The following is a 22,787-nucleotide window of genomic DNA, read 5'->3' as shown; positions in this document are numbered from 1 at the left end:
TACGTGACATGTTCGCATGTTTTTTTTCGGATGGCCATTTGACTTGTCTTTGCATGTGTTTGTGACGGGTGCCACCGATGGGACAGGGTACACTCACCTTTTCGCGAACACCTGGTATCATCACTATTTGATAGTGATTCATAAACACATGCTCATTGTATAGTCGGAATCGTACAATCGATTTGTTATGAATAAGCAAAGAGTTTTGTCGCATTTAGTTTCAAATACATTGATCTGTGGTTCATTACTTTTCATATGTAGGACCTTGGCGTCATCTGGTTCTAATATTTGAAAGTTTATCGACTTTGAAGAACCATATGGCAGACCATATCAGTAGAATATTTCCAGCATTTTCAGGTTCGTAACAATGTGTTGCTGTACATTACCCAGGTGCTGTCGAAGAATCCTTATTTATGCAGTTTTGTTTAATTAATTACTTTAAAGATCATCCGATCCAAAACGTAACAATTCTGCAAAAAGTAAACCTTGGAGCACATCCGTTTTTCCGTCCCGCTGAGTCTGTTAAAAAAGCCCTTCAAAGTAGGAAGGGAAACATGTCTTCATTGAACACGAGTTTTGTCTTTCAACTGACCGACAGTCTTGAAATGGGGCTACTGTTTTAGAAATGTATTTTTTTCTATTTCGATCATCGCCCCTGAGGTTTTGGAAAACACACCATTGAATTTACTATTAAAAAAGAGGTAATAAGAAATGTCATTAATGATAGGTGGCATGCGTGGCCCACTGGGATATAGCATGGCGACTGCCTGGTCTCCTTCTTGCCCATCTCCTTATCAGCGACTCTAACTCCGTGAACATCTTCGACTTACATTAACAACTTTTGTGACATGAAAAAGCTGAAATACTGATGTCATCGCATTAAACTCGACACCCACTCTCATTTGTCACATCCGGAGCTTTAAAGCTGTTTCAAGTCATTCGTCATACATACACGGAACAATGTGGGGATCTATAGTTTTCACGATTGAAGATCGAAAGAAGAATAGTAATTTATATCAGTGGAAAGAAATGTTGTTTTCCTTAGTATTATTTATTGAAGCAGAATCCATTATTCAACACTACATCTGAGGTGAACATTACATATAGAGACAAATAAGACGCTTGACATGAAGCTCTTCTTGTGTTCCTTGTAGCTCTTGGATGTGTCATCTCATCTTATCTCTGACAAAAGCACATGTGCGAGAACGGATCCCATGATCCGCCATTTTGTTGCAGGAATTGGAAAGAAAAATGCCTTTGCTTCAATTCCATTTCAAAACAAAAAATAAGTGATATGTTTAATGGTATATTGTGTTGAATTTAACATACATTGGTTAACGAGATCCCAAGTATTCGAACCTTTATTAGCTTCAACGTATTATAATCACATTGCGTCAAGTACTCGCGACTCCTGAAGCTATAACGTGTTATAATCACATAGCGTCAAGTATTCGTGACTCCTGTAGCTATAACGTGTTATTATCACATAGCGTCAAGTATTCGTGACTCCTGTAGCTATAACGTGTTATAATCACATAGCGTCAAGTATTCGTGACTCCTGAAGCTATAACGTATTATAATCACATTGCGTCGAGTATTCGTGACTCCTGTAACTATAACGTGCTATAATCACAAAGTTACAATTTCCTGTACTTATATCCAGCTAGTTTCACAAATACGTATCGATATTGCATTTTATGAAATTATCCTCACTCACCAACTGAATAATGCATTTTACAATATATATAGAACGTGTAAATATTTTGTATTTTCCTTTCCGTTTTGATTTATACGTGTGAACGTAAAGACACGACGAGCGAGTGTTACCAAACGGGCGGCGTGTCCCTCGCCCCTACTTCCTGCAGGAGTAACACCATCGACACATTGGTACCTCGGGGTATCACCTGACCACATTTGCGTGTAAACGACTGAATATCGTGGTACTAGTCGGTCCCATGCGATTATCAGTATCATCATCCAAACGTCTTTATATATATCATCCCTATATCTATCAACATGCCATCTTCCCCCCTATGCATATATACCCATCCACAAAGAAATGCCTCTATACACGTTATAACGGGTGACATGATTTGTAATGACTTCGGATCCGTTTTTGAAACTCTCAGATAAGGAGACTTCGCAACAAATCACCTGGTCTTGAATGCCTTCTGTGTTCTGTCGTTAATGATGTTGCCGTGAATCACACCAGAGCTATTTTCTTCACAACAATGTTGCTCTATCAAATGAAACGTATATACCATATGTTCCATACACAGACTATACAAACCTAATGCTGGGCAAGTTACATCAAGTGTCATTTGCCACCCACAATTACAGTCTCCAAGAGATTTGTCACGAAAATGACGAAAACACAGTGACGTGAAGAGGATTCACAGCAACGATGACGGATTGGTATTTTAAGTCTTGACATTCCAATTTCCGACCCGCCCCCCAACCACGAAGACAGCCAGATGACCTTCTGTTGCGTGGTGGTCTTGGCTGATTGTTCCATTGTGTCTTGGGTGTAAAGTTGTCCCCAAAGGTGACTCAATAACATTTTATTATGCAATGATGTAAAGAAAATGCCCCTTTTTGTTATGTTGGCATCAGTATGACGCAGGGATGACGTCTTAATTCATTCATTGTTGCAACAATCCACATGGAAAGCGACATGAGCCATTTATTCTGTGTAATGAGTGAGTGAGTGAAGACCACTTTAACATTATTTCAATTACATAACGGTATTTCAGCTTAATGTGTTAGAAAAGCCCGAACGTTGAAACTCTTAATGAACATAAAATGCTCGCCTATAGATAAATAACTCCATATGTATGGGGTGTACAGTTAGTATATCACATCAGCTAACTACATGGTAGTGGAAGTGAACGTTAACGGAATGTAGCCACTCTTATAACAGTGACGCTCACTGTCTAAGTGTGCAAGATGTAGTGAGAATAAAATGCTACCATACATGACAATTCGTTTCACATTGAACAGAAATACCCACAAATAACAGAAATGAAAATGGCCATCTTCATCTTCCCATAGTTCTACAAATATATTAACATCAAGTAAATCACATTGTAACCTTAACGTGGGAAATTCAAAAGTGACGTCAATGATCGCAGATAAAATGTTGAGGATCACAATCAGCGAGAAGCTGGGATTCGAACCCACGATCATCATGATCACGTGATCATGGCACGCCTCAGGTACGTAACTCGTACGTAACTGTATGCCATTGTGGCACGAGGGACAATTGGGCCACCCGTGCCCTCGTCTTCATTGTATGAACACTGATACTGTATACTTCCATACTGAGTTAAACAGATTCCCTGGGACTTCTGCAAATAATTATAAGTACTTGTACATTAACTTATGGGGTACGTTATTCTTAAAAAAACCCAACAGTTTTATGTTATGCACTGACATCAACATTGAACCCGTTGTATATTTTAACGTGCAATGGCATTTCAACGGTAAATGTGAAGGACAACATCAATCAACACAACTATAGTACCTATGGAATCATTATTGAATGCGTTATCTTGGTTCTGTGTGATGCGTTACTCGTATTGTAATACATATCTTGGTTCTGTGTGATGCGTTACTCGTATTATTATACATATCTTGGTTCTGTGAGATGCATTACTCATATTATTATACATATCTTGGTTCTGTGAGATGCGTTACTCGTATTGAAATATATATCTTGGTTCTGTGTGATGCGTTACTCGTATTGTAATACATATCTTTGTTCTGTCTGATGCGTTACTCGTATTATGATACATATCTTGGTTCTGTGAGATGCGTTACTCGTATTGTAATACATATCTTGGTTCTGTGTGATGCGTTACTCGTATTATTATACATATCTTGGTTCTGTGAGATGCGTTACTCGTATTGTAATATATATCTTGGTTCTGTGTGACGCGTTACTCGTATTGTAATACATATCTTGGTTCTGTGAGATGCGTTACTCGTATTGTAATACATATCTTGGTTCCGTGTGATGCGTTACTCGTATTGTAATATATATCTTGGTTCTGTGAGATGCGTTACTCGTATTGTAATACATATCTTGGTTCCGTGTGATGCGTTACTCGTATTGTAATACATATCTTGGTTCCGTGTGATGCGTTACTCGTATTATAATATATATCTTGGTTCTGTGTAATGCGTTACTCGTATTATGATATATATCTTGGTTCTGTGTGATGCGTTACTCGTATTGTAATACATATCTTGGGTCTGTGAGATGCGTTACTCATTTTATTATACATATCTTGGTTCTGTGTGATGCGTTACTGGTATTGTAATGCATATCTTGGTTCTGTGTGATGCGTTACTCGTATTATAATACATATCTTGGGTCTGTGAGATGCGGTACTCATGTAATTATACATATCTTGGTTCCGTGTGATGCGTTACTCGTATTGTAATATATATCTTGGTTCTGTGTGATGCGTTACTCGTATTGTAATGCATATCTTGGTTCTGTGAGATGCGTTACTCGTATTATAATATATATCTTGGTTCTGTGAGATGCGTTACTCGTATTGTAATACATATCTTGGGTCTGTGAGATGCGGTACTCATATTATTATACATATCTTGGTTCTGTGTGATGCGTCACTCGTATTATAATGCATATCTTGGTTCTGTGTGATGCGTTACTCGTATTGTAATACATATCTTGGTTTTGTGTGATGCGTTACTCATGTTATTATACATATCTTGGTTCTGTGTGATGCGTTACTCGTATTATAATATATATCTTGGTCCTGTGAGATGCGTTTCTCGTATTATAATATATATCTTGGTTCTGTGAGATGCGTTACTCATATTATTATACATATCTTGGTTCTGTGAGATGCGTTACTCGTATTATAATACATATCTTGGTTCTGTGTGATGCGTTACTGGTATTGTAATGCATATCTTGGTTCTGTGTGATGCGTTACTCGTATTATAATATATATCTTGGTTCTGTGAGATGCGTTACTCGTATTGTAATACATATCTTGGTTTTGTGTGATGCGTTACTCATGTTATTATACATATCTTGGTTCTGTGTGATGCGTTACTCGTATTATAATATATATCTTGGTCCTGTGAGATGCGTTTCTCGTATTATAATATATATCTTGGTTCTGTGTGATGCGTTACTCGTATTATGTTATATATCGTGGTTCTGTGAGATGCGTTACTCATATTATTATACATATCTTGGTTCTTTGAGATGCGTTACTCGTATTATAATACATATCTTGATTCTGTGAGATGGGGTACTCATGTAATTATACATATCCTGGTTCTGTGAGATGTGGTACTCATGTAATTATACATATCTTGATTCTGTGAGATGGGGTACTCATGTAATTATACATATCCTGGTTCTGTGAGATGCGTTACTCATATTATTATACATATCTTGGTTCTTTGAGATGCGTTACTCGTATTATAATACATATCTTGATTCTGTGAGATGCGGTACTCATGTAATTATACATATCTTGATTCTGTGAGATGGGGTACTCATGTAATTATACATATCCTGGTTCTGTGAGATGCGGTACAAATGTAATTATACATATCTTGGTTCTGTGAGATGCGTTACTCGTATTATAATACATATCTTGATTCTGTGAGATGCGGTACTCATGTAATTATACATATCTTGATTCTGTGAGATGGGGTACTCATGTAATTATACATATCCTGGTTCTGTGAGATGTGGTACTCATGTAATTATACATGTCCTGGTTCTGTGAGATGGGGTACTCATGTAATTATACATATCCTGGTTCTGTGAGATGCGTCATACTTATGATAATGTAGCTTGGATGTGTGCGGTATGTCATGCATAAAATTATGCATGGTTTGGTTCTGCTTGATGCGTTACGCACACTCTATAATGTGTGTATTGGTGCGGTGCAGGAAACTAAAGTCATCTCATGATATAATGAACTCTGAAGGAAGTTCTAAAATAGTTGTATGACCGGAATTCGAAACAATTACCGTAACGACTACAGCAAGGGATTACAACACGCTTACGTCATATCCAAGTTGAAACCATCAGAATTAGTTAATTGTTGTATCAAATAAAACATAGAGTTAGTCCTAATTTAATATTATTTAGGATCAAAATCAAAGTATGCAGTCGCATGCCACAGATTTTAGTTTAATTCTGTCGCGATTATGCGACTGCGAATCCTATGTTCACACTGTTAATGTCGCTCATTGAGTCAGTGATTAACTAACTCAACGTATTTTACTTCTTACAAACTCCATGCCTTCGTCTGTGTCCTCTGTAAACTATGCACAAAGTTAGGCGAGAAGCAAATGTTATGTTGGTGGTAACATTTTGCTCACCTTCAATAGCAATGTGGGCAATGCAAGATTTTGGCCACGGAGGCGGTAATGAGACCTACTCGTTCACGCTGTGTGCCGGCTATTGATAATAACATATTTTGACACACTAAGCATTGTAGCCTGCAGACCAGCACGATTCTATTAGTGGGTGCTTGAAGCTATTTGTCCAACAATGTGATGCTTTGTCGTGTACAGAAATGACTTATTCCAGTGCTTTTCTGTCGCGCCTTCGCACGTCTGTTTGGGTATTGACAAAGAGCAATGACTTGAATTGAACCAAAGCAGTAACGCATAACTTTGAGCATATGAAGTTGGTCAAATAGCTGGCACTTGTTATTGCACTTTATTTGAAAATTACATTTTTTAAAAATGAAAGGACATCACAGATAGGACGTTTTTAAGAACATGAAATAAGTTTATAAATCCATTTTTTCGTTTGCAAAACACGAATACACACCCGCTGATGAAACGCTGACTGAAACGTGATATTTATATCTATAAGATGTAAATGACAGGGGAGCTGCTGAATGCATCTAAAGGCTCAGTGTTTGCATTCATGACATTTATAGAAAGTACTCATCTATCGGGCGAACTTCTTTCCTTAGCATCGCGTGCGAGCAAAGAGAAAAGGAATTAATAATTTACAGAGACCGTCAGTGTATTATTGCATAATCTCTGTTATTTAGCTTCGCGGGATGCACAACGTTCCGCGATGTGTTGGGTCGCATTCTGAAAAAGTCAGAAACGCATCAAAGAGGGTGATAATGGCTTGGTTAGATGGAAAAGTTCACCACCTTTGAGCACGTAACTGCGAGGAAGGGTACACGCAAGTTGAAGTCATTTTACCAACGCCTTCTCCACCTACAGCTGTCGAGTTCACATGGCGACCGGAGAACAACAGCCTCGGTGGTCGAGACCCACCTTATCGCCGCAAGCCCAATCGCAGTCTGAAGTTGATACGTCGGTTTGTGGGTGGCTATTGGATTTAGGGTATTGGTGTGAAGCGGGTGACACCTCATGCACCTACATTGATTCTTCATCGGTAGTAAGGCCTCCATGAGAGACGTTTTATCGTAAAGACGTTATCTGTTGATACAACACTCGGCAAACTTGACTCCTGACTCTTTCTGGGGTTTGGGTCCTGCCTCCCACCGAAACATATACAGAAACATGTGATGAATGTGACAAAAGTTACCTTGTTCAATATTTGCAGGAAATGGGTACCAGGTAGGATGAACAGTATGGATGACCTTCAAGGCATTTTGTATGTATACTGCTCGGGGAGCTGAGAATGCTGATCCAGTGACCGGGGTAATAATGTGACGCGAGAGCATCGCTCGCTGTGGCGTGGTTCGTGCGCTTTATGAGTCGCCTGTACGTGCTTGGGGGTTTCCGCGTTAGAACTGGCCCTCCTCCCATGCGTGGGTCAAACTCAGTAACCCGGATTGTGTGACATCGAACTCCAACGGCGTGGATCATTGCTCACAAGTAGCAATCTGGAGATTGCCTGGTTCTGATTTGGAGAATAACCTGCGGCCATCATACATGTTGAATATTGCGAGTGCGGTGTTAAACAAAATAGACACACACAGGCAGACAGACGAACACTACACATTCATATTGCCAGACAGACGGACACTACACGTTCAAATTACCATACAGACGGACACTACACGTTCAAATTACCATACAGACAGACGGATACTACACATTCAGATTGCCATACAGACGGATCCCTAAACATTCTGATGGACAGACGAACACTACAGAGAGACACTACACATTCAGATTGCCATACAGACAGACAAACGGACACTACACATTCAGATTGCTGTACAGCCATGCAGACGGACACTACACATTCAGATTGCTATACAGCCATGCAAACGGATGCTACACATTCAAATTTCTATACAGACACACAGAGACGGATGCTACACATTCAAACTGACATACATACAGACAGACAGACAGACAGACAGACGGATACTACACATTCAGATTGCTATACAGACTGACAGACAGACTGACGGATACTTCCCTTTCAGATTGCCATACAGATATGCAGACGGATACTACACATTCAGATTGCTATGCAGACTGACAGACAGACTGACGGATACTTCTCTTTCAGATTGCCATACAGATATACAGACGGATACTGCACATTCAGATTGCCATACAGACAGACAGACAGACAGAGTGACAGGATGTACTCCCTGCTGCAGCGCTAGTGATGCCTAGTAGGAAACTCCACCGAAGAAGTCCTCCTTTCCTACAGTCATTCCAACACACGTGGACTGTTATGTCTTACAGGAAATGTGTTACGAAGTATTGATGCGTGATTGTGTACGTTTATGTAGACCTGCTGACACGCCTTTAAGTGGTGCAGAAGCGTAATATTCGTTGATGTAGGCCCGCTAATGACTTGACGCCATCAGTGTGTCAGTCTTCAGATCCCTGATGCAATTACCACCATACTCCGACAAGTCTAAAACACACACAGATTACTAATTAAGGCCCTGGCAGGAACTGGCTTATTCAAGCAATTAAAAAAACATACGCATATTAGAGTTGATTGAACATGCTCAGAGAAACCAGCATCCAAGTCCAGGAGGAGAGAGGCATGGAGATCTACGCCAGCAGACACTTCTGTTACCACCAGTTTATAGAAAACGTTGTATTGTTGACGTTTGAGTAGCAATGATAGGTTGTTCATTGTCTCATGGGAAGGTAGCGAGGAGAGAGTAGACACATGCGGTGGAGGTGAAGTATCCGTGGCTACGTCTTATGTGCTTTACGAATACCGTTATAGTTATCCTATCACCTTGAGAATCGATTTGTAGAAACTGATGTCAATTTTAGCCTCATAAGGAACAGAACTTTCTACACGAGTCGCTGTTTTTGTGTGTAACCTTCTTGAACTCATCCCGAGTCACCATCAGTAGTTTCCGGATGTAAACTAGAAGGTTTTATGCTTGTGTGGCACCATTAACCAGTGATCACTCCTTCCCTCTTTTGATCTCATGCCAGCTTTATCAAACTTTATGGTAGCTTGGAGACACGTGTTTATTGTTTATGTACAAACTTAAGGAGACTGATCCTGGACCCCACAATCAGTCCTATCTGCATAACAATTCAGTTATGTCTTGGGTTGTAATTTTTATTCATTGAAAACCACCTTCCTTTGATGGTGATGTGGATTGTTGGCTTGGATAGCTTCATCTTCTCAGACTCTGTTCCTAGGACACATAAACATTGATGACATGTTCACATTCTTGTCTCAAACATTTGCATGATTATGACCACGTTATTGCCTGTTGCGGCTACTGAAAAGGTGGAAGTTAGCATGTTGACCATTTCTGGGAAATTTCTCATGCATAAAACATACTGCTAATTGATCAAATAGACGGTTTGCATTAATGGATATGACGAACTGGAAGTATACGCTTATCATTGCATGTCATTTAATCAATATCGCTCGAAGTTACCTCCAGGTACCGACCACTGACCTATCGCCTTTCTATCTCGAGGTGAGACCACGCACATGTTACCATCCGATCTCGAGGTAAGACCACATATGTCCCATTTTAATCTCGCCGTACCTTGGAGTACAGACCACCATCCCTCGTGTGGCCCCTTCTATCTCAATTGTCTTCGAGATAGGAGTGGTCACATAGGTGTTGTCATTGAGATAGAAGTGGTCACATCTATGTGAGCACTTCTATCTCAATGACAACACCAATGTGAGCACTTCTATCTCAATGACAACGCCTATGTGACCACTTCTATCTCAATGACAACACCTATGTGACCACTATTATCTCGAAGACAACACCAATGTGACCACTTCTATCTCGAAGACAACACCAATGTGACCACTTCTATCTCAATGAAAACACCTATGTGACCACTTCTATCTCGAAGACAACAGCTATGTGACCACTTCTATCTCGAAGACATCTGCAGTACGCAGAGGCAACGCTCGTGACTCTTTCTGACTCGGAGTTATCACTTCATTTGATGTGACACCGCTTCATCGCCTTATGAAATTAAATATACTACAACTGCCCTACAACGTTAGAAGTGTACAAAAGTTGACAGAAATAGTTCAAGTTTATGGTGTCTCTTTGAAAGGTGTTAGTCAATAGAAATATATAAATATCCCTTTATTGCTGCCACACCACAGGCGTGGTTGTAAATTGAGTTTAGTGCAATTCAATAGGTACGCTGCACCATGATCTTATATATAGGAAGCATAATGCGATATGTGCCCTGCCACCAGGTGCTGAGATAATTAAGTTATATTTCTCAATTGTGTAACTGATACCCACGAAATGAATGCACGGGAATTCCTTGCCTTTGTTCTTTCAGTGATGGTGATGAATGATCACATAAAGTGTAATTCACGAATGAATTTCCTCAAAACTAATATTAGATTAGGGCAAATCGATACCCTTTTTAGCACGAGTGTCTGAATTTGTTTAATACTCCATACTTCTGTTTCCTGTTCTATTGAGCAGCTGTTGACATATGCACATTATATGCAAATGGATTCCATTTTGTCATCGTAAATTATTTTCTGTTAACTTATTTTTTGTAATGAAATATCTTTTTCATATGGCACGGTAGTAAATCATAACGGTTGCAATGGGTGTATGACGCTCAGCCGTATTAGTTGCAGGAAATTAATGGCATTTGCTAAGACTTGCAATAACAACAGTCGTCTATTGAACAATAAAACAATAGGGCGAAATGAATACAATTGTGTTTAGGGCACAGGGACGATATTGTGTTATCCATTTTGTAGTGCAGGTAAGTAAATAAATATCATAGCCAACAATCTGTACGTGCTCTACATTCTGCTAGCAAATATCACCTCTCCCATGGCCTACTGGTATTTCTACAGGAGTCCAGACATATGCGAGAAGTAGTTGTGCTATAGCCATTATCTGTTGTCGTCATCTATGCTAACCCAGGAACGGGCAGATGCTTCAGTTTTATAGCTTCACTAGCTGATGTAACCCCTCGTCACCACCAGTCTGGAATAATGCTGAGCTAAGTAGTATATTGAGGTAACCGCTATGGGGTCATTGCATTTGCCGTTGGTAATATCCTGGTGTTGGTATTTCTGGAACGTTTGATATATTGGTACTTTTGGGGCTTCTTGCCCTACAACATAGTATCCCCCATGTTGTAAAGAAAACAGTTGGTCCGGAACCCTTTGATCATAGTTTCAAACAGGAATCAGTAAAGTTCAGAAAATTGAAGCCTTGTTTGTGAAGAATAACGTCAAGAGAACTTTATAGATATAGTTGTCTTACTTGGCAATATTACAATTCATTGCTTCGGTCACATCATACATATTGCAGGTTAATGTGGTATTTCATAAAGCGTAGACATGGAAAACATCACATGATGAATGCATTCATCTAGACAGAGTGAAATAAGACTTTGGGAGGAAGACAAGAAAATCTTTCATCTGATCCGTCAGTAAACATTCCAAATGTGTATGTATATAAATGAAAACAAGATCTGAAGGGAAAGGAGAAATAAAAACTCTTGATTTGTTTTTGATGAAAACGTTGCTTCCATGTTCCACTAGATGCCATTGTTGCTTAGCATCACGTGCATATGTAGGATCTACCAGGTTCAGTTTTTAACATTTCTGTTTATCTTCACCAACCCTGTGCAAATGGCGTTACCCTGCATCGGGTACTGGGGGAGTTGGTTTTCAGTCGCGGCGGCATTCAGCATACACATCTTGTAACAGACGTAGCCGATGCGAACATTTCAACCATAGTCTATCCACATTCTTATTTCAGAGTGTGATAATTTGTCATGAGTGTCGTGTAATAGTTTGGGCTTGTCGACTTTAGCCGTCAACATATTTAATTCTAAATGGAATTATCTTGCCTTCCGTTTTTATGACATCGCAGTAGTTCTGTAAGAATGGAGGCCATATTCGTGTAATCGTTTGTTGAAGCGATATCAGGGGGAACAAACAAATCTGAGAGTAGGAACTGGTCTTCAGCAACCCATGCATGTCGTGGGAAGCGACCAACCGGGTCGGGTGTTCAGACTCGCTGACTTGGTTGATGCATGTTATTGTATCAGTGTCTGGTCAAATACTCGACCATTTACAGACGATGGTCATATAGCTGGCATATTGTGAAACTGAAAACTGACTTCTGATGTTGTGTTCGTATCTAGGTAAACTCTGGACTCTACCAAGGACGGACGGATACTAACGGATACCGTCACTTTATAGTTTTACCCAAGCTGAACATGTTCGTTGATCAAGAATGTACTTTATAGTTTTACCCAAGCTGAACATATTTGAAGATCAAGAATGTATTTTATAGTTTTACCAAAGTAAAACATGTTTGAGGATCAAGAATGTATTTTATAGCTTTACCTAAGCTGAACATGTTTGAGGACCAAGAATGTATTTTATAGCTTTACCCAAGCTGAACATGTCTGAGAATGAAGAATGTATTTTATAGTCTTACCCAAGCTGAACATGTTTGAGGACCAAGAATGTACATTATAGTCTTACCCAAGCTGAACATGTTTGTAGGATCAAGAATGTACTTTATAGCCTTACCCAAGCTGAACATGTTTGGGAATAAAACAAAGTAAAGTCTACTCATTCGGCAGGATAAAACTATTTATTCGTCTCATTTGCAGCTGATTGTTCGATCAGTTATCTTCATTTGTGGAAGGAGTCCCAACTTGCTGTAAACACGATTCACACGTAGTGTTAACACCATTACTTAATGTAGTTCTATTACTATCAGTGGTACCTCGCTACCATCAGTGGTACCTGGGCATATATGGTATTCGAATTATTAAGTAATTAGCTTGCTCTTCATTTGAAGAATACGAATGTGTACGTGATTAGGAAATTGATTAACATGGCAACAAAATAAACTTCTCTCGGTTATCCAAAAATGGGATCTAGGCCAAGAGAAACATTAATTGGCTAATACGTCTTTTTAATACCAGAAAACGAGGCTGCAGAACCTTGGAATGTACTCCGACATTGAGATCCTGAAGTAATTGGCCAAATCGTCCCGCGAGGAGAAAAAATAAGTCCCTCGCTGTCTTGTCTGATAGGCTGGTGCCAACATATCTTGATTTCTAATTTGTTGGAGATCAACGTGTTGAAATTAGGATTCTCTGTTTAGCCAGGTTTCAAACTTTCTTGCTCACAAATAAATCAAGAGGACTCCCTATCAGGGTGTATTAGGCTCCTGTTGCTCTTTATCAAGTTAAAAACAGAACCCTAAAAGTGTTCGAAAGAATTTAAAGAATGATAGTCAAAGCTGTTTGTTTCAACTTGGCGTTTGGAAATCAGCTTAAGATGCTGAATGCGATATTAGGGTAACATTATTTGTATATTTGATACCTTCAAACTGGTAATTTCATCATATGATCAAATAGTGATGACGCAAGTTTTAGTTTAATGCTGGTTACTTCAGAAAGTATTCTCATTTTGTTATCTAATTAGATTTCTAGCTAGGCAGTTATCAGGGCGAATGATGGGAGCTCTCACAAAAGGTCGGTGTTTGAATCGTTACACAGAACAATTTGTGATGCACAGCGTTGCTATAACTTATCATGTTCCAAACTGCTTAGGGTTGAAAAGACGTTACTCAATCCATTCTTTATCCACCACTCAACGTCTTGTTTGTAACTTTGTTTTGCATTACACTTGAAAAGGCCTCCTGGATCTCTTCGAGGTACCCAGCAGTTGCAGAGCCAGTCATAACATTTTAATTCTTCACCTACACAATCACTCCCAAGTATTTGGGAAATTTTGAGAGCCAAAGAGTACACTGCGTAAGGACGTATCTATTTAGGCACACAACACACGCGATGAAAGGGCACGTTTGTTGGGAAGCTTTGAGAGAAAGGGCCTCTTCTGCTTCCTGGAACAATTTGTATGTCATCTCCTAACAAGCTCCCTGTCAGTAACTGGTACCGTCTCGCTGAAAGATGCATATTTATTTTTGCATCCAAGCTTTGGTACATCTTATTAGCCTGCCATGGCATACCAAAGCCCTATGCAGTAGCAGGGCAGGTTTGAAATCGGACCAGAAAAGATTTAATGTTAATGTTAGTTATTCATGCTAGTAAAACTGCATAAGTGAACCAGTTTTATTTTCAGTTGAACCATAGTGATTATCCAAGGACTTGATATATTCATGAATAAACGCTCGACCGGAATTGAAAATGTGAACCTTGATTGCTGTGTAATCTAATTCATCAACGATAAATATATTTTTAAACATTATGATACCACATGTCGTAACCACATGTTTGAAATTCAGTTAAGGTTTTAACGATCAGCATCTTAAACAAAATCTGCATTTGAATCAGGAATAAAAAAACAGTGAATACATCAATTTTCCGTTTGTCATTCAAGTGCAAATTGCTTGGTTTTGCAGAATATTTTCTATAAGTCAAGCTGTTCAGTTCTATCAACATTTGATGATTTGTGTTGCTATTTTATCAATTAGTTTAGAACTTGCACAGCTCAACATTATTTAATAACGCATACCCCAATGCTTTGCAACAGCCATGAAATTTTATCAGCACCTGAAGCAGATTCTGGAAGCTGAAATAGACACATTTTACGTTGCATGTCTTACATAGATAAATCCGTATCTTGCTGATTATCGTGATGTATTCATACGCTACAGTAAAGGTTGTGGAACTTTTTGTCATGAATATCTCCGGATACCATTATTTTAGCACTTATTTATGTAAAGGATATTCGTTACATGAGAGGATACGATTCATCCGTTGACATTCCATTGCATATTGAACGCGGAAAAGCTATCGCAAGTTATAGCTTGCAAATTTTCCTCGGGGTTTTCAAGTAGAGCTGAGTTGAAGGGTAAGGTTGGCCATTAAACCAATCAGGTGAAAGATTAAAGGAGAGAAGTGATCAGACAAATATTGGAGTGCCGCTACAAGATCGGTCAGCGGGAAGACAGAAATCGGGACACACTTCAACTCAATCTTCAAAGCCGGAAAAAAATACAGAAGCTTTTTTTCTAGAAGAAACCGATTCCAAAAATATCTTCTTTTGAAACATTTTAATGCGGAATAACACGCACTTTAGATATAGGTATATAAATCAGTTACTTAAGTTTTCGAGGTGACATTCTTGCAAAGAACATAGATAATGCTGATTGCAATCAGTTGATTCTGTGTAAGTCCTGTCCTGTGATAAAGAAGGATGTCACCCTCAGCTGTATTGAAGATTTTTCTGTGAATTTGTCTTAAAGATATTCTTCGTCATTTTGGAATATAACAAGATGTGGCATTTACAAACATAAATTGTTATTCTCGAATTATCTGGAATGTTTGCGAAATTTAGGCTATCTCTAAATCGATAATGAAACGTAGTGGGCCACGTATTCTCCTGTCGGCGACTGGCCCCTGATAAAGAACACAGCTTTTTTCTCAAACGCCAAGCAGATTTCGTTGCCATACAAACTGAATTAGAGAAGGTGAGATTTAATGTCTGAAACGAATGCCTTGAAATAAATTCCTTGCGGCGATAAAAGTGTTATAGGAGATAGAGTCGTGCAGATGATGAAGGAACTGACGAATCTCTATCTGCAAGTGCCACCAGCCCTGTGGAGCTTTTATCTAATCACGAAGAGATGCTCAACACGGGTTTAACATTAAATCCCACTAATCCCGTGATTCAAATAAATGAGAAATAAAGAGTATAACTCAGAAACCCATTGTGTAAAGGTATCTTTGCCCTTGCTAAACTGTATATTATGCTCTCTGTTGAATTTGAAATATTTTCTCCCATGAACTTAAACCTCATAACTCAGCACTAACTTGTGAGAAATTTCCCCTGCTAAATAGAAACTAGAATGTGCCATCACGTGCACAAATCTCTAGCTGTCAGTTGTTCGAAATTAAACATTTGTTTTTGTAAGATCCAGGGGAATACAAGCACTACAGATTGATTAGTAGGCTTTGAACTAATGAATCGACCAATTTCAATGTCTTGAAACACATCTTTTAGCAAAATATGAAAAATGAAGAATAATTGTCTGCGCGAAAAATCTGATATATCAACACAAAGCTTCACGAATGATGTTGAGTAAATGTATTGCCAATACATAAACCTTCTCGTGGGACCAAGAGATCCGTTCCAGATAGCAGCACAAGCACAGGCAGGCACTTCTCCCCGGGCAGATTGGCCAAATGTAGTTTGTGTTGGTAATAACGTGTTCGTTCCAAATAACGATAACCAATCGTCCACCATGACGTTTGGGAATGTTCGAATCTGATTAGTCTATAAGAGGTTCCTAATCACAAAAGTATGCTCTAATCAAAACATCCAACGTTAATATTTATAGGAAAGTACATGTTTGTCAGTCGTGGGCAGTTTCAAATAATGGTATTAACGTAGGTTACAAATGCCGAATTACTCTTCCTAGAATATTCAGTGTTCAATTATGCCACAACAAACTTCATTCCCTGATCCATGAGGCATGTGTTACAAACGTGGCGATCATAGATGTAGTTGCTTCTTCATCTTAATAGGTTCCCGACACTTTGTGACAAATGAACGCAAATGTCATCTGCAATTTCTGAGAAAATAATATGTAAAATGCTGGACTTCCTCATAGATGACATCTATCTGAAATGTAGGGATAAGACATTCAGACATGAAGTAGTCTTCCCCTTGGACACTAATTATGCCTCACTTCCAGTTGTTTGTTTATGCATATAAATTGGAATTTTTTGCACAGATTCACATGTCAAAACAAAGGACATTTGGCCAAGACGTTCAACTGGAACCTCAGGCATACCAGTGCATCTGATGACTTTCAGGTCATGGTCAAATAATCACTTCCCTTTCACTTATGTAGCATCCTGATTTGGAATTAGAAGAGACCAGTGAAACAAAAACTATCCACACGTAACATGAAAAAATGACGTCAACTTCCCAATATACATTTTCCCGTTTATGTCGAGCAATATTCTAAACTTTTGAGGTACAAAATACTCTTTCTACGAAGATTTCAAAGCGCTCAAAAGTTGTTTGATCATGGTTAGAATATTCAGGGCATTCGTGACGCTTCCAAAGCTTTTTTACGCAGACATGTGGAGGACATTTCCAATTTTGAAACATCAGTTACAAAAATGCTGTACGATGCAATTCCTTATTTTCACTTAAAAATGTGTCCCGTGAGCTTTTATGTGAACAATTTACTTGCCTTTGACGAATGCCACTGGTGTGTCAGGATACGCTCCCCTTTACGCGAACACCTGATGCCATCACCATTTGATAGTGATTCACAAACATATCCTTGTGATATAGTCGGCATTGCACAATGGATTCTTTTTTAGATTTCTGATGATTATGGAAAGAGTATTTTCGCTTTTATGTGTTCTACTTCCTGTTGTATCTGGAGTCTGTTTCTCTGGATTGTTGGAGACCGAACTTCTAATCTGCGTTCCTACTTTTTCCCACTATGTTTTCAAAGTTTGGCTTCAACCTAACAAGGGGAAATGTTGTTGATGACACTTCCTAACCTATAAAGTTCTTCGATGGTTTAATGTATTTCAATTTGGCCTGCATGAGTTAATGTTGTCCAATAAAACCAAGTTCATCTGTTATTGTTTTTTCGATGCTTGTTGGAATTAGTTCGTATCAAGTAATGCGTGTCAGACGAAGTCTTGACAGATAATCGTCCCTTGTGACTTTCCGGGTTCCAAACCAAAATCTAAATGTTAACATAATCCGCATCTGACAATATTTCTTCGACTGGTAACCCAAGGACAAAGTGTCTGGAGAGCCTTTCTTATCACAAGAGCACTACCGGATGATATCTTATGTCCCCGCTTGAAATTGAGTCATTGCATGCATGTCTCTGGCTCTATTTTTAACGCATCATTGTTTTAACAATGTATGTTGGTTTTAATGCAAACACAATTATTTTTAATGATCACTACTGCGTAACATGGAAATGCGCCTTTAAAGGTCCATCCTGTCTAAATATATCCCGCTTGGTGGCGTTGTTTCAATTTCAATACATTTTAGCCAGAAAACCCTTTCCAAAATTCCATACAATCTATTAGAATTAGATCCATTATACTATTCCGACTGTGTAGTATGCGTGTATGTATGACTCACTATAAAAAAATGCAAGTAGTGATGGTACCAAGTGTTCGCAAAAAGGAGAGCGTATCCTGGCCCACCGATGGCACAAGTCACGAACACATGCAAAGGCAAATCTGATGTTCATCTGATGGCAATAGTAACAACGAAAGTTTGATTAAAATCCGAAAAAGAACTCGAAAAGCTTTCACGTAAAATGTGCTTGTAACAGTATGAAAATATGACGCTATCTCTCTGGCTGCCCAAGCCTTGAGAATATGTTATACAAGCATTACTATTAGCCGAATTTCAAATAGAGAAGAACAGGGCAGGTAATAGGCATGGTTGTCGAAAATCCGTCATGTTTGCTGGGCACCTGTTGTGCAGGATTGACTAATGGGCCCAAGGATGGAGTGCAGTGATAGTATTTGCATGTACAGCTGTACTCACACATTCAATATATCTTGAAAAAAGATTACAGAAAGGTGTTTAAAAGCTTTGCATGACAAAAACATATTTCATTTGTTGTGACTTACACACTTGAGATGTACCTGTCAAACTAAAAACATCTTCAGAAGAAACACCAATTACGTTCAATGACTTCTGTTGCTGGATCTACCAATTCCAAAGAGACACTAATGAATAATTGATTAACAGTAAATCCACCTTGGATGTAATTGGTTTATTTACAATATAGCTAGTTTCCAACATCCTGTTATAAATGTGAGTTCTCTTTTCAGTGTGTAGATTGAAAGCAATTCAAATGAATATCATAGACACGAATAAAATGACACATATTATATAATTCAAGAGGACGAATATTGAACTCATTATGTTCTACGTTAGTAACGTCGTATTGAAAACTATCGACATCAAGCCTCATCTAACTGAATGGCTTGTACTTCAACAGAGAGATTACGTCATTCATTCTATGACGACGAAATTTCATTCCAAAGTGACGTCATGTGTGAAGTATCTGTCTCGTAGGTCACCATTGTGTCAATATCTGTGTGTGGCTACACAGGCAACTTTTTGTTTCAACTGATTAGCTGTCACACTTCCATCACTCGTGAAACGTAAATAATACGAATCTGATTTATGTTCCTCTTGAGACCTAGGTTGACCGATGTATATTCAGTCTACGTTTTATGGTTGTGATTGAAAACCCCGGATATTAATAGTGATATTTATGCTCCGTCAGCAATAAACACAATGTTTGTGGTGCATTTGAAAGCAGTTCTTTGTGCAAAAGACATTCTTTGTTTCGTAAAACTCTCATGATATTTCAAGTTTCCTTTGAAATACAACTCCACTATACATTTCCATGTCTCGTTAAAGTTTTAATATCTCTTGTCAAACCCGTGACAGCCTCTAAATCACGAATCGATAGTATTAGAAAGAAAAACAAAATCAAACGTGAGGTTGAAACATCTAAGCTATTGGCACAGGGCGAGATAGTTGTTCGCTCTCTACAAGTCTTCTTAGCACTTTAGGAGGCAAAACCAGCTTCCTAGTGGGGAGATAAAAGAGACAATTATCCTTCACTGACAGCTAATCGTTTTGTGTAGTAACTCATCCAATCTGAATAAGCGCGAAGTGGTCGATAAATCACGAGAGATATGCATTTATTACCACGCTTCTTTACGGAGTAACTGTCACTTGACACAATAACTAATATTCTCGAATTCTCTACCACCTGTAGTCTCTTCAGATTGAATTAATATCCATCGTGGTAACGTTTGTATAGCAGGATGTTTAGATTGTACTGAGTAGATAATAAGCAATCAGTGTTTGCAAGTGGTGTTCTTGTACAAATGCGTAAGAACAGACCCTGGTGTGCTGTTCATCAGCATTATGAATGAGCATAGAATGTTTTATTTACCTTTTAAGTCATCTCCATATCCACTGCCTTTGCCACTCGCTTGGGTTTTCTGGTACATAAGTTATAAGTGAACGAGATTTATACTCTTTAATGAACATTATGGAACATTGACAAACTTTTACACCTTTAACATATCTTATTATCGTTCAAGACCGCCTTCAATGGAACGTTATTAGCAAAACGTTTCCGACATGGTAATTTTAAACACTTTAAACTAACAAGGTAAATTTACGATTTTAGCATTTAGCATCCACGGTATGTGATCTGCAGTTTGTAAGTTATCCCACGTTTCTGATCGAGCCCATATGGCCGTGGTGTAATTGGCCCACAGCAGGATCATTAACTATAGATGTAACTTGAGACAAGCTCACCAGCATCAATAGCACCTATTCTGCTTCTTTACACTTATGAAAATACCTCCATGCCCGAAGTAAAACGAGGCTAGTGACCCGGTAATGAAGATAATAGGATACTTAAGCCGTGTATTTGATCACGGCACGTGTCTTTACTGACTTTGTAAATTATATATTTAATAGAAAATAGTAGTGGGAAGTGTAGTGAGTCATGTTTTCTAGGCGGTAGTACTTCTCGATCCCATATAGTGGCAGTATGGCAGACTACAGTACACATTGAGCTTTAATCACCTACATAGCCAACTACCGTTATTAGTTCTGATATAGACGAGATATCGTTGTACGTTTTTTTAATATCACAACCGGAATCTGGGTAACGACGATAAGCCTCAATATACACTAATCACCAATTTACAATATAAAAAAATGTCAGTCTTCTTCAGGATAATTGAAACTCCGATAAAGCCTATTTTGTTTTATGCATCTGAAATCTGGGACATTCTAATGCTTAACGTAGGTAGGCGATATATAACTGACAAAAGAACAAGACTGTTATGTATTATGCAATTAGTAGAAGATGAATTTCACTTTTTCTTAATATGTCAATGCTTTTATATTTTAAGACAATATTATGTTAAATACCCAGATGTATGTAAATACAACTCCCGTTTATCATGCCTCCAACAAAGTTTTATCTGCTGATGTTGTAATTGTGTAAAGGAGGCTTTAGCTAGAAGGAATGCATTGTTACTGTAATATAGTTTATTAACTTGTACATGTCATCCGTCACATGCTGTCGCATTCATATTATATTTTAATGACATATTTGTACGTGGGTCAAACGCCTTTCTACTGAAATAAAAACTCTGCAATCACCAATGAAACTGGGCATATGATGAAACCATATACATGTTTCTTTTCGTGCCTGGTAATATTAGAAAAAAACCGTATTGTTTTCAGTACCAGTTCTTGTCAACCGTTTAATAAAATGTATTTCCTAGTTAATTATCCTTTGGACATTGTCTACTTACAGATATTGCGTTCATTTGTGGTTACTTGTGACAGTGAAAGTGAAAAGGTACTTCATATTGATGAGCTTAAGGTATGTAACCAACATCCGACAAGGCTTGAGCATAATTCTTCGATAATGACGGTTAGCATTTACAAATACAAGCAAGTGTGTAGACACAGACAGTCATCATTAACACAAGGCCATAACAAGACAAGTCATAATTCCTTGACAACTGACCATTACAAGACAGGTCATAATTCCTTGACAACTGACCATTACAAGACAGGTCATAATTCCTTGACAACTGACCATTACAAGACAAGTCATAATTCCTTGACAACTGACCATTACAAGACAAGTCATAATTCCTTGACAACTGACCAATTAAAGACAAGTCATAATTCCTTGCAAACTGACCAATGCAAGACAAGTCATAATTCCTTGCAAAATGACCAATACAAGACAAGTCATAATTCCTTGACAACTGATCATTGAAAGACAAGTCATAATTAATTGACAACTGACCATTGCAAAACAAGCCATAATTCCTTAACAACTGATCATTGCAAGACAAGTCATAATTCCCTGACAACTTTTCATTAAATGCTTTTCAATAGTACATGGACAGCTGTCGCACACGCAGGAATCTCGTAGTTATAAATATGAATATACTTGTAAACGCATATCTAGAAATTGAGATACCAATAATTGAAGTGGATCCTGTCTGTCGGAACACCCCCGATACATGTACTGTTGAAATTAACTGGATGTATATTAATGTAGATTCCTTGTCAGAGAGAACAGTTTACGAACTACATGAAACAAGATAAAGTGGAAATTGATTTATTAGAAACATTTGCTTTCATAATCATTACGACTCGTTGTGATCAAGTGATAATGTAAATAAATATCTGACACCAGCTGTCAATAATTAAGTATGTCATGTTTCTTGTTGGCTACCGATGATATTTAGCAAGCGAGGTGACAACCCCATGCATGTAGGCAACAGGGCTTTGTATG

The 22,787-nt window shown here is 38.4% G+C and overlaps 1 protein-coding gene across 4 annotated transcripts in view; it reads left to right on the top strand.

Annotated features, from left to right (window-relative positions):
- The window catches only part of LOC139471318 (zwei Ig domain protein zig-8-like), a 122,868-nt gene that overhangs the window by 5,875 nt on the left and 94,206 nt on the right, over positions 1-22,787 (top strand). The window contains exon 2 of one of the 4 annotated variants that reach the window (XM_071253637.1): positions 21,789-21,857. The exons of the other annotated variants lie outside the window; for them this stretch is intronic. The gene's annotated coding sequence lies outside the window, so the exon portion shown is untranslated. The remainder of the gene's footprint in view (positions 1-21,788; positions 21,858-22,787) is intronic. 4 annotated transcript variants of the gene reach the window in all.

Source organism: Haliotis cracherodii, unplaced genomic scaffold, assembly GCF_022045235.1.
Source record: "Haliotis cracherodii isolate W230 unplaced genomic scaffold, xgHalCrac1.p SCAF_1, whole genome shotgun sequence".
Classification (NCBI taxonomy): domain Eukaryota; kingdom Metazoa; phylum Mollusca; class Gastropoda; order Lepetellida; family Haliotidae; genus Haliotis; species Haliotis cracherodii.
The sequence above is the reverse complement of the archived record's forward strand: the minus strand, read 5'-3'. Positions and strand labels throughout refer to the sequence as shown.